Source organism: Monodon monoceros, unplaced genomic scaffold (assembly GCF_005190385.1).
Source record: "Monodon monoceros isolate NGI ecotype Baffin Bay Population unplaced genomic scaffold, NGI_Narwhal_1 Super_Scaffold_5, whole genome shotgun sequence".
Taxonomy (NCBI): domain Eukaryota; kingdom Metazoa; phylum Chordata; class Mammalia; order Artiodactyla; family Monodontidae; genus Monodon; species Monodon monoceros.
Genome location: NW_021703782.1, coordinates 57,908,343 through 57,921,325, shown reverse-complemented (window position 1 = coordinate 57,921,325; position 12,983 = coordinate 57,908,343). Strand labels below are relative to the sequence as shown.

General features: G+C 38.3%; 1 protein-coding gene and 1 non-coding gene across 4 annotated transcripts in view; both read left to right on the top strand.

The window, feature by feature from the left end:
* The first annotated feature begins 286 nt into the window (after window positions 1-286).
* LOC114884891 lies at window positions 287-393 on the top strand. The gene has a single exon (XR_003790952.1). It is a non-coding gene; the product is annotated as a U6 spliceosomal RNA (small nuclear RNA).
* A 7,241-nt stretch (window positions 394-7,634) lies between these two features.
* The window catches only part of PDCD1LG2 (programmed cell death 1 ligand 2), a 95,120-nt gene continuing 89,771 nt past the window's right edge, over window positions 7,635-12,983 (top strand). For all 3 annotated transcript variants that reach the window (XM_029203117.1, XM_029203119.1, XM_029203118.1), the window contains exon 1: window positions 7,635-7,882. The gene's annotated coding sequence lies outside the window, so the exon portion shown is untranslated. The remainder of the gene's footprint in view (window positions 7,883-12,983) is intronic.

Below are 12,983 nucleotides of genomic sequence, written 5' to 3'. Positions count from 1 at the left end.
GACAGGAGCCCCCGGAAGCTAGGAATAGACAAGGAAGCATTCTTTCCTGGAGCCTTCAGCAGGAGTATGGCCATATGACACCTTGATCTCAGACTTCTCGTCTCCAGAATTGGGAGAGAACTATAAGTACAGTGTCTACTGTTTTAAGCTACCCAGTTTGTGCTGAATTGTTATGGCAGCCCCAGAAAACAAATAATGATACCTGTGTAAAGTTCTTGGTACGTAGCTAGAACATGCTGGTATTCTTCTTTCCCTTCCCTTCTCCTACTCCTAAATGTGCACATGTGTGCTCACTTTGGCAGCATGTATACTAAAATTGGAACGATACAGAGAAGATCAGCCTGGCCCCTGCACAAGGATGACATGCAAATTTGTGAAGCGTTCCATATTTTTTCAATCAAGTCCAAGAAGCGCAGAGTCCCATACAGGATAAATATAAGGAGAAACATGCCAAAACACGTATAAATCAAGCTATCAAAAATTAAATACAAAGAAAAAGAGAAGGAAAAGAGAAGGAAAAGACGTACAATAACAAACCCAAAACAATTAAGAAAATGGTGATAGGAACATACATATTGATAACTACCTTAAATGTAAATGGATTAAATGCTTCCACCAAAAGACATAGACTGCCTGAATGGATACAAAAACAAGACCCGTATATATGCTGTCTACAAGACACCCACTTCAGACCTAGGTACACATGCAGCCTGAAAGTGAGGGGATGGAAAAAGATATTCCATACAAATGGAAATCAAAAGAAAGATGGAGTAGCAATTCTCATATCAGACAAAATAGACTTTAAAATAAAGACTATTACAAGAGACAAAGAAGAACACTACACAATGATCAAGGGATCAATCCAAGAAGAAGATGTAACAATTGGAAATATTTATGCACCCAACATAGGAGCACCTCAATATATAAGGCAAATGCTAACAGCCATAAAAAGGGAAATTGACAGCACCACAATCATAGTAAGGGACTTTAACACCCCACTTTCACCAACGGACAGATCAACCAAAATGAAAATAAATAATGAAACATAAGCTTTAAATGATACAATAAACAACATGGACTTAAGATACTTATAGGACATTCCATCCAAAAACAACAGAATACACTTTCTTCTCAAGTGCTCATGGAACATTCTCCAGGATAGATCATATCTTGAGTCACAAATCAAGCCTTGGTAAATTTAAGAAAATTGAAATCATATCAAGTATCTTTTCTGACCACAATGCTATGAGACTAGATATCAATTACAGGAAAAAATTTCTAAAAACTACAACCACATGGAGGCTAAACAATACACTACTAAATAACCAAGAGATCACTGAAGAAATCAAAGAGGAAATCAAAAAATACCTAGAAATAAATGACAATGAAAACACGATGACCCAAAACCTATGGGATGCAGCAAAAGCAGTTCTAAGAGGGAAGTTTATAGCAATACAATCCTACCTCAAGAAACAAGAAACATCTCAAATAAACAACCTAACCTTATACCTAAAGCAATTAGAGAAAGAAGAACAAGAAAACCCCAAAGTTGGCAGAAGGAAAGAAATCATAAATTTCAGATCAGAAATAAATGAAAAAGAAATGAAGGAAACAATAGCAAAGATCAATAAAACTAAAAGCTGGTTCTTTGAGAAGATAAACAAAATTGATAAACCATTAGCCAGACTCATCAAGAAAAAAAGGGAGAAGACTCAAATCAAAAGAATTAGAAATGAAAAAGGAGAAGTAACAACTGACACTGCAGAAATACAAAGGATCATGAGAGATTACTACAAGCAACTCTATGCCAATAAAATGGACAACCTGAAAGAAATGAACAAATTCTTAGAAATGCACAACCTTCTGAGACTGAATCAGGAAGAAATAGAAAATATAAACAGACCAATCAAAGCATTGAAATTGAGACTGTGATTAAAAATCTTCCAACAAACAAAAGCCCAGGACCAGATGGCTTCACAGGGGAATTCTATCAAACATTTAGAGAAGAGCTAACACCTATCCTTCTCAAACTCTTCCAAAATATAGCAGAGAGAGCAACACTCCCAAATTCATTCTACGAGGCCATCATCACCTTGATACCAAAACCAGACAAGGATGTCACAAAGAAAGAAAACTACAGGCCAATATCACTGATGAACATAGGTGCAAAAATTCTCAACAAAATACTAGCAAGCAGAATCCAACAGCACATTAAAGGATCATACAACATGATCAAGTGGGGTTTATTCCAGGAATGCAAGGATTATTCAATATACGCAAATCAATCAATGTGATAAACTATATTAACAAATTGAAGGAGAAAAACCATATGATCATCTCAATAGATGCAGAGAAAGCTTTTGACAAAATTCAACACCCTTTTATGATAAAAACCCTGCAGAAAGTAGGCATAGAGGGAACTTTCCTCAACATAATAAAGACCATATATGACAAACCCACAGCCAACATCATACTCAATGGTGAAAAACTGAAAGCATTTCCACTAAGATCAGGAACAAGACAAGGTTGCCCACTGTCACCACTCTTACTGAATATAGTTTTGGAAGTTTTAGCCACAGCAATCAGAGAAGAAAAGGAAATAAAAGGAATCCAAATCGGTAAAGAAGAAGTAAAGCTGTCATTGTTTACAGATGACATGATACTATACATAGAGAATCCTAAAGATGCTACCAGAAAACTACTAGAGCTAATCAATGAATTTGGTAAAGTTGCAGGATACAGAATTAATGCACAGAAATCTCTTGCATTCCTATACACTAATGATGAAAAATCTGAAAGTGAAATCAAGAAAACACTCGCATTTACCATTGCAACAAAAAGAGTAAAATATCTAGGAATAAACCTACCTAAGGAAACAAAAGACCTATATGCAGAAAATTATAAGACACTGATGAAAGAAATTAAAGATGATACAAATAGATGGAGAGATATACCATGTTCTTGGATGGGAAGAATCAACATTGTGAAAATGACTATACTACCCAAAGCAATCTACAGATTCAATGCAATCCCTATCAAACTACCACTGGCATTTTTCACAGAACTAGAACAAAAACTTTCACAATTTGTATGGAAACACAAAAGACCCCGAATAGTCAAAGCAATCATGAGAACGAAAAATGGAGCTGGAGGAATCAGGCTCCCTGACTTCAGACTATACTACAAAGCTACAGTAATCAAGACAGTATGGTACTGGAACAAAAACAGAAAGATTGATCAATGGAACAGGATAGAAATCCCAGAGATAAACCCACACACATATGGTCACCTTATCTTTGATAAAGGAGGCAGGAATGTACATGGAGAAAGGACAGCCTCTTCAATAAGTAGTGATGGGAAAACTGGACAGGTACATGTAAAAGTATGAGATTAGATCACTCCCTAACACCATACAGAAAAATAAGCTCAAAATGGATTAAAGACCTTAATGTAAGGCCAGAAACTATCAAACTCTTAGAGGAAAACATAGGAAGAACACTCTATGACATAAATCACAGCAAGACCCTTTTTGACCCACCTTCTAGAGAAATGGAAATAAAAACAAAAATAAACAACTGGGACCTAATGAAACTTCAAAGCTTTTGCACAGCAAAGGAAACCATAAACAAGACCAAAAGACAGCCCTCAGAATGGGAGAAAATATTTGCAAATGAAGCAACTGACAAAGGATTAATTTCCAAAATCTACAAGCAGCTCATGCAGCTCAATAACAAAAAAACAAACAGCCCAATCCAAAAATGGGCAGAAGACCTAAGTAGACATTTCTCCAAAGAAGATATACAGACTGCCAACAAACACATGAAAGAATGCTCAACATCATTAATCATTAGAGAAATGCAAATCAAAACTATAATGAGATATCATCTCACACCAGTCAGAATGGCCATCATCAAAAAATCTAGAAACAATAAATGCTGGAGAGGGTGTGGAGAAAAGGGAACACTCCTGCACTGCTGGTGGGAATGTGAATTGGTACAGCCACTATGGAGAACAGTATGGAGGTTCCTTAAAAAACTACAAATAGAACTACCATATGACCCAGCAATCGCACTACTGGGCATATACCCTGAGAAAACCATAATTCAAAAGGAGTCATGTACCAAAATGTTCATTGCAGCTCTATTTATGATAGCCTGGAGATGGAGACAACCTAAGTGCCCACCATCAGATGAATGGATAAAGAAGATGTGGCACATATATACAATGGAATATTACTCAGCCATAAAAAGAAACGAAATTGAGCTATTTGTAATGAGGTGGATAGACCTAGAGTCTGTCATACAGAGTGAAGTAAGTCAGAAAGACAAATACTGTATGCTAATACATATATATGGAAATTAAGAAAAAAATTGTCATGAAGAACCTAGGGATAAGACAGGAATAAAGACACAGACCTACTGGAGAACGGACTTGAGGATATGGAGAGCGGGAAGGGTGAGCTGTGACAAAGCGAGAGAGAGGCAGGGACATATATACACTACCAAACATAAGGTAGATAGCTAGTGGGAAGCAGCCGCATAGCACAGGGATATCAGCTCGGTGCTTTGTGACCGCCTGGAGGGGTGGGATAGGGAGGGTGGGAGGGAGGGAGACGCAAGAGGGAAGAGATATGGGAACATATGTATATGTATAACTGATTCACTTTGTTATAAAGCAGAAACTAACACACCATTGTAAAGCAATTATACCCCAACAAAGATGTTAAAAAAAAAAAAAAGAAAGAAAACTACAGGACAATATCACTGATGAACATAGATGCAAAAATCCTCAACAAAATACTAGAAAACAGAATCCAACAGCACATTAAAAGGATCATACACCATGATCAAGTGGGGTTTATCCCAGGAATGCAAGGATTCTTCAATATATGCAAATCAGTCAATGTGATAAACCATATTAACAAATTGAAGGAGAAAAACCATATGATCATCTAAATAGATGCAGAAGCTTTTGACAAAATTCAACACCCATTTATGTTAAAAAACCCTCCAGAATGTAGGCCTAAAGGGAACTTACCTCAACATAATAAAGGCCATATATGACATACCCACAGCCAACATCCTTCTCAATGGTGAAAAACTGAAACCATTTCTTCTGAGATCAGGAACAAGACAAGGTTCTCCACTCTCACCACTATTATTCAACATAGTTGTGGAAGTTTTACCCACATCAATCAGAGAAGAAAAAAAAATAAATGGAATCCAAATCGGAAAAGAAGAAGTAAAGCTTTCACTCTTTGCAGATGACATGATACTATACAAAGAGAATCCCAAGGATGCTACCAGAAAACTACTAGAGCTAATCAATGAATTTGGTAAAGTAGCAGGATACAAAATTAATGCACAGAAATCTCTTGCATTCCTATACACTAATGATGAAAAATCTGAAAGAGAAATTAAGGAAACACTCCCATTTACCATTGCCACATAAAGAATAAAATACCTAGGAATAAACTTACCCAAGGAGATAAAAGACCTGTATGCAGAAACCTATAAGACACTGATGAAAGAAATTAAAGGTGATACAAACAGATGGAAAGATATACCATGTTCTTGGATTGGAAGAATCAACATTGTGAAAATGACTATACTACCCAAAGCAATCTACAGATTCAATGCAATCCCTATCAAACTACCACTGGCATTTTTCACAGAACTAGAACAAAAACTTTCACAATTTGTATGGAAACACAAAAGACCCCGAATAGTCAAAGCAATCTTGAGAAAGAAAAACGGAGCTGGAGGAATCAGGCTCCCGGACTTCAGACTCTACTACAAAGAAGCTACAGTAATCAAGACAGTATGGTACTGGCACAAAAACAGAAATATAGATCAATGGAACAGGATAGAAAGCCCAGAGATAAACCCACTCACATATGGTCACCTTATTTTTGATAAAGGAGGCAAGGATATACAATGGAGAAAAGACAGACTCTTTAATAAGTGGTTCTGGGAACACTGGACAGCTACATGTAAACTAATGAAATTAGAACACTCCCTAACACCATACACAAAGATAAACTCAAAATGGATTGAAGACCCACATGTAAGGCTGGAAACTATCAAACTCTTAGTGGAAAACATATGCAGAACACTCTGTGACATAAATCACAGCAAAATCCTTTTTGACCCACCTCCTAGAGGAATAGAAATAAAAATAAAAATAAACAAATGGGACCTAATGAAACTTAAAAGCTTTTGCACAGCAAAGGAAACCATAAACAAAACAAATTGGAGAAAATATTTGCCAATGAAGCAACTGAAAAAGATTGATCTCCAAAATTTACAAGCGGCTCATGCAGCTCAATCTCAAAAAAACAAACTACCCAATCCAAAAATGGGCAGAAGACCTAAATAGACATTTCTCCAAAGAAGATATACAGATTGCCAACAAACACATGAAAGGATGCTCAAGATCACTAATCATTAGAGAAATGCAAATCAAAATTACAATGAGGTATCACCTCACTTTAGTCAGAATGGCCATCATCAAAAAATCTACAAACAATAAACGCTGGAGAGGGTGTGGAGAAAAGGGAACCGTCTTGCACTTTTGGTGGGAATGTAAATTGATATAGCCACTATGGAGAACAGTATGGAGGTTCCTTAAAAAACTAAAAATAGAACTACCATATGACCCAGCAACCCCACTGCTGGGTATACACCCTGAGAAAACCATAATTCAATGAGAGTCATGTACCACAATGTTCACTGCAGCACTATTTACAATAGCCAGGATATGGAAGCAACTAAGTGTCCATCGACTGATGAATGGATAAAGAAGATGTGGCATATATATACAATGGAATATTACTCAGCCATAAAAAGAAATGAAATTGAGTTATTTGTAGTGAGGTGGATGGACCTAGAGTCTGTCATACAGAGTGAAGTAAGTCAGAAAGAGAAAAACAAATACCGTATGCTAACACATATATATGGAATCTAAGAAAAAAAAAATGTCATGAAGAACCTAGGGGTAAGACAGGAATAAAGACACAGACCTACTAGAGAATGGACTTGAGGATATGGGGAGGGGGAAGGGTAAGCTGTGACAAAGCGAGAGAGAGGCAGGGACATATATACACTACCAAACGTAAAATAGATAGCTAGTGGGAAGCAGCCACATAGTACAGGGAGATCAGCTCAGTGCTTTGTGACCACCTAGAGGGGTGGGATAGGGAGGGTGGGAGCGAGCCGCAAGAGGGAGGGGATATGAGGATATATGTATATGTACAGCTGATTCACTTTGTTATAAAGCAAAAACTAACACACCTTTGTAAAGCAATTATACTCCAATAAAGATGTTAAAAAAATTTTTTTAACCAATAATAAAAGAAAAAAAAAAGACACATGCACCCCAGTGTTCATTGCAGCACTATTTACAATAGCCAGACATGGAAACAACCTGAAATAAGTAAATACATAAATAAATACATAAATAAATAAATATGCACACGCAGGTCAATGGGTACTTGCATGCAGAGAAGTGCCACTGAAAGTAAAACCAAAACTTGCCAATAGGTTGGGCTTCAGTCAGTTCCTTAGCATCAGTTTTGGTTTGAATTGTACTCATATTAAGAGAAAGCCTGAGTTGGATGCGGATGGTATCTTTTCTTGTCTTGCTCAGTGTACTTTATCCCCACAGTTTTCTGTTATCCATCCTCGTGCGTCCCTCTGCCAGCTAAAAAGAACCCTGGGTTGGAGCTACTACTTGTTGCATTGGTCTCGGCAGCAACCTAGGTTTTGTTTTTGTTTTGGCTGTTTGTTTTGTTGGCTTCTATGAGGGAATCTGACAAAGAGCAACTGTTTGTTGTTTTATTTTCTTTTGCGTCTTTGCCTGAGGAGCCGTGCCAAGGCCTGATGTGAGTATCAAGTGGGTTGAGATTTTCTCATACTTTGAGTTGGTGTTGTAGACCATGATGAGGGTGCCATAGTTGGGTAAGCGTGGGCACATTTTCTCTGCACACCATTGGAGGCAGGGGAAACTGCCTCAGAAATTGTGCTCAGGTACACAAACAAGCTAATTTCCTCCTGTCCTCAAAATAGTAGGATTTCTCTTGCTGGTCCTATGCTTATTTATTCTTCTTGAGCAGTTTTATGAGGTGAGTTATTTTTTTTTCTGCACAAAATAAATCTGCACCAAAAAAAATTTACTCCTGAAGTTGTCTCTCTGCTTAGAATTTTGGAGGGTTAATGGAACTTAAAAATTTGGATTTTTACATCAAACACCTGTTTGTGATTATCCCTTTGGCAGGCAGTCAACATTCCAGGCTAGCCTGTGTTTACAAGCTATATTCAAGTGTAAGCTGTTAAAAAAAAAACAACAAAAACTATAATTACATTAACTTATAATATAGGCAACCATTATTTAACAAAAGCGTGATTTGGGCCTACTAAAATGCTTAATATTCTACATAAAATGATGAAAGAATGTTTAGCAAAATGAAGGAAAACTGCAACTATTGCTATTTATTGGTCACTATCCAGGTGCACATAGTAGAAAAGTGATGACGATGGATTTATGTGAGAAAGGGTTGAAGTGAGGAGGTGAAACTTGAATGAAATTACCTACAAATAAGGTCTTGTGACCCTGAAATTCTGTGGTTCTGTGGAAGGGAGTGATTAACATACATTGACAAAAATGTACAGTAAGAATATTCAGTGTGAGCAGTAATCAGACAGTTGTAGCAGGAGTCAAATGCCAATTGAGCTGGATGTTTTTTAAGCTCCCTTTGAAGCCTAAGATTCTATGAATAGATGAAATCTTATCTCTTGCCACATGGAACTGGTCTATTTGCCTTTATTACCTGAACTCTCACCATCAGCAGGATGTTCCTTTCCCACTCTTCAACGTGTCTTCTCAGATTTCTTCTGTGAGCCTTTCCATTAAACTGCAGCTCCTCATAGGCAAAGACCACACCTTTTAGGTTCTCTGAATCCCAAGTACCCCTCACAGTGCCTCACAATATGCATGGGTGCTCATTGGGTGCTTGTTGAGTTGTTGAATTAATTGCTTTGATGAAGTGGCTGGTGAATCACCAGATGTGGGATATTTGCATAATATACAGCAGACATTGGGGCTGATGGAGGTGATGCAGATTTCTCCGGGACAGTATTAGATATCATGCTTCAGAGCTGACTTTCTTTAAGATGCATCGGACAGTGATCCATAGGTTGTTGTGTGTAATTTTTATTCCACATGGCAACGTTCAAATATACCACATGACTTAACTGTAGCATACTTGGGTTACCCTGTAATGAGGCAACTGCAGCCTGACCTCCTCATGTCCCACGCTGCTCTACTGCTGTGGGGCTCTCTCATGTTGTGTTCCCCTAATCTTCAAATCAACTAACAGAATTCCAGGATAGGTAAAGCAATCTGAAAGGTTATCCAGCCCCAATCACCTCAATGCCCTCCAGCCCTCTCTAATAACCCTGGGACTGATTCCCAGTTCTTAGTCTCCCAACCTGTCTATTGTCAACCACTTCTGCTTCTTGGGATTTCCTCCCTTGGCTCTGAGATATTGTGATGGGGAAGCTTTTCATTCTTAGGATCATTTCTTCTCTGCTTTTGTCTCTGGTCTCTTACTCCTGCTCTCCAAATTTTGGGGCATTCCTCAGAGTTCAGATCTTTTCTTTCAAACCTCTCTTTTTATACTCTCCGCCTCAGAGAGTTAATTCATTCCCCAAAGTCAACTAACATTTTATTACAAATAACTTCTTTATCTTTATCTCTAGTCCCAAATTGTGTTCCACACTCCAGACCTACATTTTTCTTCACTGCCTTGCATTACTTCATGACTCAAACCTAACTCATCATCTTCCCTTTAAAAATCAGCTCTTGGGCTTCCCTGGTGGCGCAGTGGTTGAGAGTCCGCCTGCCGATGCAGGGGACACGGGTTCGTGCCCCGGTCCGGGAATATCCCACATGCCGTGGAGCAGCTGGCCCATGAGCCATGGCTGCTGAGCCTGCGCACCTGGAGCCTGCGCGCCTGGAGCCTGTGCTCCGCAACAGGAGAGGCCACAACAGTGAGAGGCCCGCGTACCGCAAAAAAAAAAAAAAATCAGCTCTTGATCTTATATTTCCTCCCCCCACCCCCACCCAATGACATCAATATTGTTTTGATAGTCTGACCTCAAAACCACAGTCAACTTGTTGCTTCTGTTTCTTTCCCATGTGACTAATCACTTGTCAATTGTTTTGTCAGTTGTCCTGTCAGTTATCTTATTGACGGGAAGTTTCTCCTTCCTCTCCCTTTCTTCCCTCTTCTGATCCTAAATCAGATGCTTTACCAAACATCTGGATGAACACTGTGACCCCCTAATCAAGTAGCTGGCCTCCAATTCCACTCTCCCTCTATTATATACTGAAAGAAACAAACTCAGATTTAATCTTTTCAGACTTCTTTGTTATTGTCACTCAGTTTTTGAGTGACTGTCGCTGTTTTTTATTGGCAGCTCTACCTGGCACTAAGCTCTCAACATTCTTGTCCCAAACTTATTTCCAGCCAGGTTATGCTGTTCATTGTCTTCCTTAACATGCCCTGTGTGTTTGCACCTCTAAAACTTTGCTCCTGGCTCATCTGCAGTGCCCTCAATAGTTGTTCCAACTCTCCAATTTCTACCTGTGCTTCAAAGACTCATTTCAAATCCCATCCATCTGAGAAGTCTCCCTTCTTCCAGTCAGCTTCCAGGGTTTTTGCATCGTCATACAAAATATTTTACACCACTTCTTAGTATTTTTCGTATGTATGAGTCTTAAACTTCTGACTATGTTATAATGTCTTTAAGGGCAGGAATCCTTTCTTAGATGAATCCTTCTATTGATTCTCCACAGTCTAATGCAAAGACTTGCAAAAAATGGGAGCTCAGTGTTTATTGACTAAAAAGTTGAGATTCAATTTGAATTTAAGTTAAATTGAAGGCTACAGATTGTCTACCTATGTCTAGATGGTTTAGATTTTGAATACTGAAAGATTTCTGATCCACCTCTAAAAACAGAGCTACTTTTGTTAAGATTCCCTAAAATCTCAAATGCCTGTAGGAACTGGTAGACAGTAAAATGTGTGATCATACAATAGGGAGTAGCAGGGCCTGGGGCAAACTCTGCATTACTTGCCAAAGGCACTCAGATCCAAATTATTTTAAAACATTGCTACTTACAATTCTTGCTTTAGACACTTGGCTTCAAAAACAGTGATTAAGTCAGGTATTTCAATTCAGTTTGTTGTGTATTTATCTAGGTCTTTACAGATATCCAGGGCTGTGCTAGACACTTGGGAAGAGGGAGAAGCAAAATGAGTTAAGACTAGCAATGCTCAGCAGAGAATAAAGTGTTATACAAGCATGATACTTTATGCTGGTTATTATTACACAAAGAAATTATTTGCTAGGATTCTTGAGATATTTCCATAAAGTGCCTGTGCCTTGGTTATTCTAGAGACCAGAGAATTCTGAAAGCTTTGTTTCTGTCTTATTTACCTCTGCACACCAGAGCTTGCCACACAGAAAATATAGAGTAAATGTCTTGAATAAAAGAAAGAAAGAATTAAAACCTCTGTACATAATTTCAGCACCATAAATTTCATTTCATCTATAAATTCACAAATAGCTTTCAGTAGATAGGTGAAATGGCAAGAAACTGGGCCTGAAGCAACCAGAAAGTGAACCTTCTAGCACCTATAGTAATTTTTGGTTCTCTTGCAAATTTTGCTTGGAAAAGTTTTCCTGCTTACAATTTCTGATCACAACCTTCTCCTCAGAATTTACAGAAATTTTCTTGATTTTTCCGGAAAGATACGACTTCTTAATACAATTGAATAAATTGCTGTTAGTATCTTTTATGGAGAAATAAGCAGAATAAGATCTAAACATCTACTAAGCAGAAAGTTAGACATAACCTATTAAATACAAGATAGACAAGAAGTACTCTGAAAGGTACAACAGTTCTGTGAACATTTACTTAGGAGGCACAGGGGAGTAGTCGTGAAAGAGGTGGTGCTGAGTGAGTCTTAAAGACTAGGTAGACTTTACCAGGCGAAACCTTCGTGGGTTAGTGAAAGGAGTGGCCATATTAGGAATTCATGGGAATTTTAGACCAAAGATCATCAGTCACCATCCTAAGTAATAATGACAATGAATGTAAAGAACGCTTTGCCATTTACAAAGTATTTTTCACATACCTTGTCCACAGTCATTTCTGTTTATTGACTGTGGTGTGGTCAAGAGCTTCAGATATTAGAGAACTCGATGATTTCCGATTTCCACCCCTCGCAATCTCACCATGTTAGAAGGGCCATTTATGGCTCTTGGACCACAGGAGCATGATCTAATCATTCGGTGAATATTAATGAGGACCCACCATGTATTAGGAGCTGTTTGGGGTGCCAGGGATATAGTAAGGAACAAAAACAGACAGAAATTTCTGCCCTTGGGGAGCTTAATCTTCTTGAGCAGGATAGAGAAACAGAGGAAAAAGAGAAGCAGCAGCAGCAGAAGCAAAAGGAGAAGCAGAAGAAGCAGAAGGAGCCGAAGGAGGAAGAAAAAGAGGAGGGGGAGGGAGGAGAATGTCCACTGAAGCAGGAACCTTCCACTTGACGGTATCCATAAACTCTTGAAGATTTCTCCAGGTCCACGTCTCCCTAGATGAGGACATAGCTGACCACCCAAACTTCGCATTACCGGTCACTAGCTCTGCCACAACCTAGGCAACAAAGGTTATGCAACTCCCCACATTACTTTATGTTCCTAATAACAAAGTGCCTAAATTATCAAAAGTTTAACTTTATGTCTATGTACACATTCATATATACACACATTTATAAGTTGAAGTATTTTACTTATCTCCATGATATCATCTTAACTCACTTTCTTAAATGCCTTTTAGAGGGGAGGAGTAAAAGACTTCAGCTGGAATAAGGCCATTCTTACATATCTTAACTTTATCTTAAACACTAGTGATCA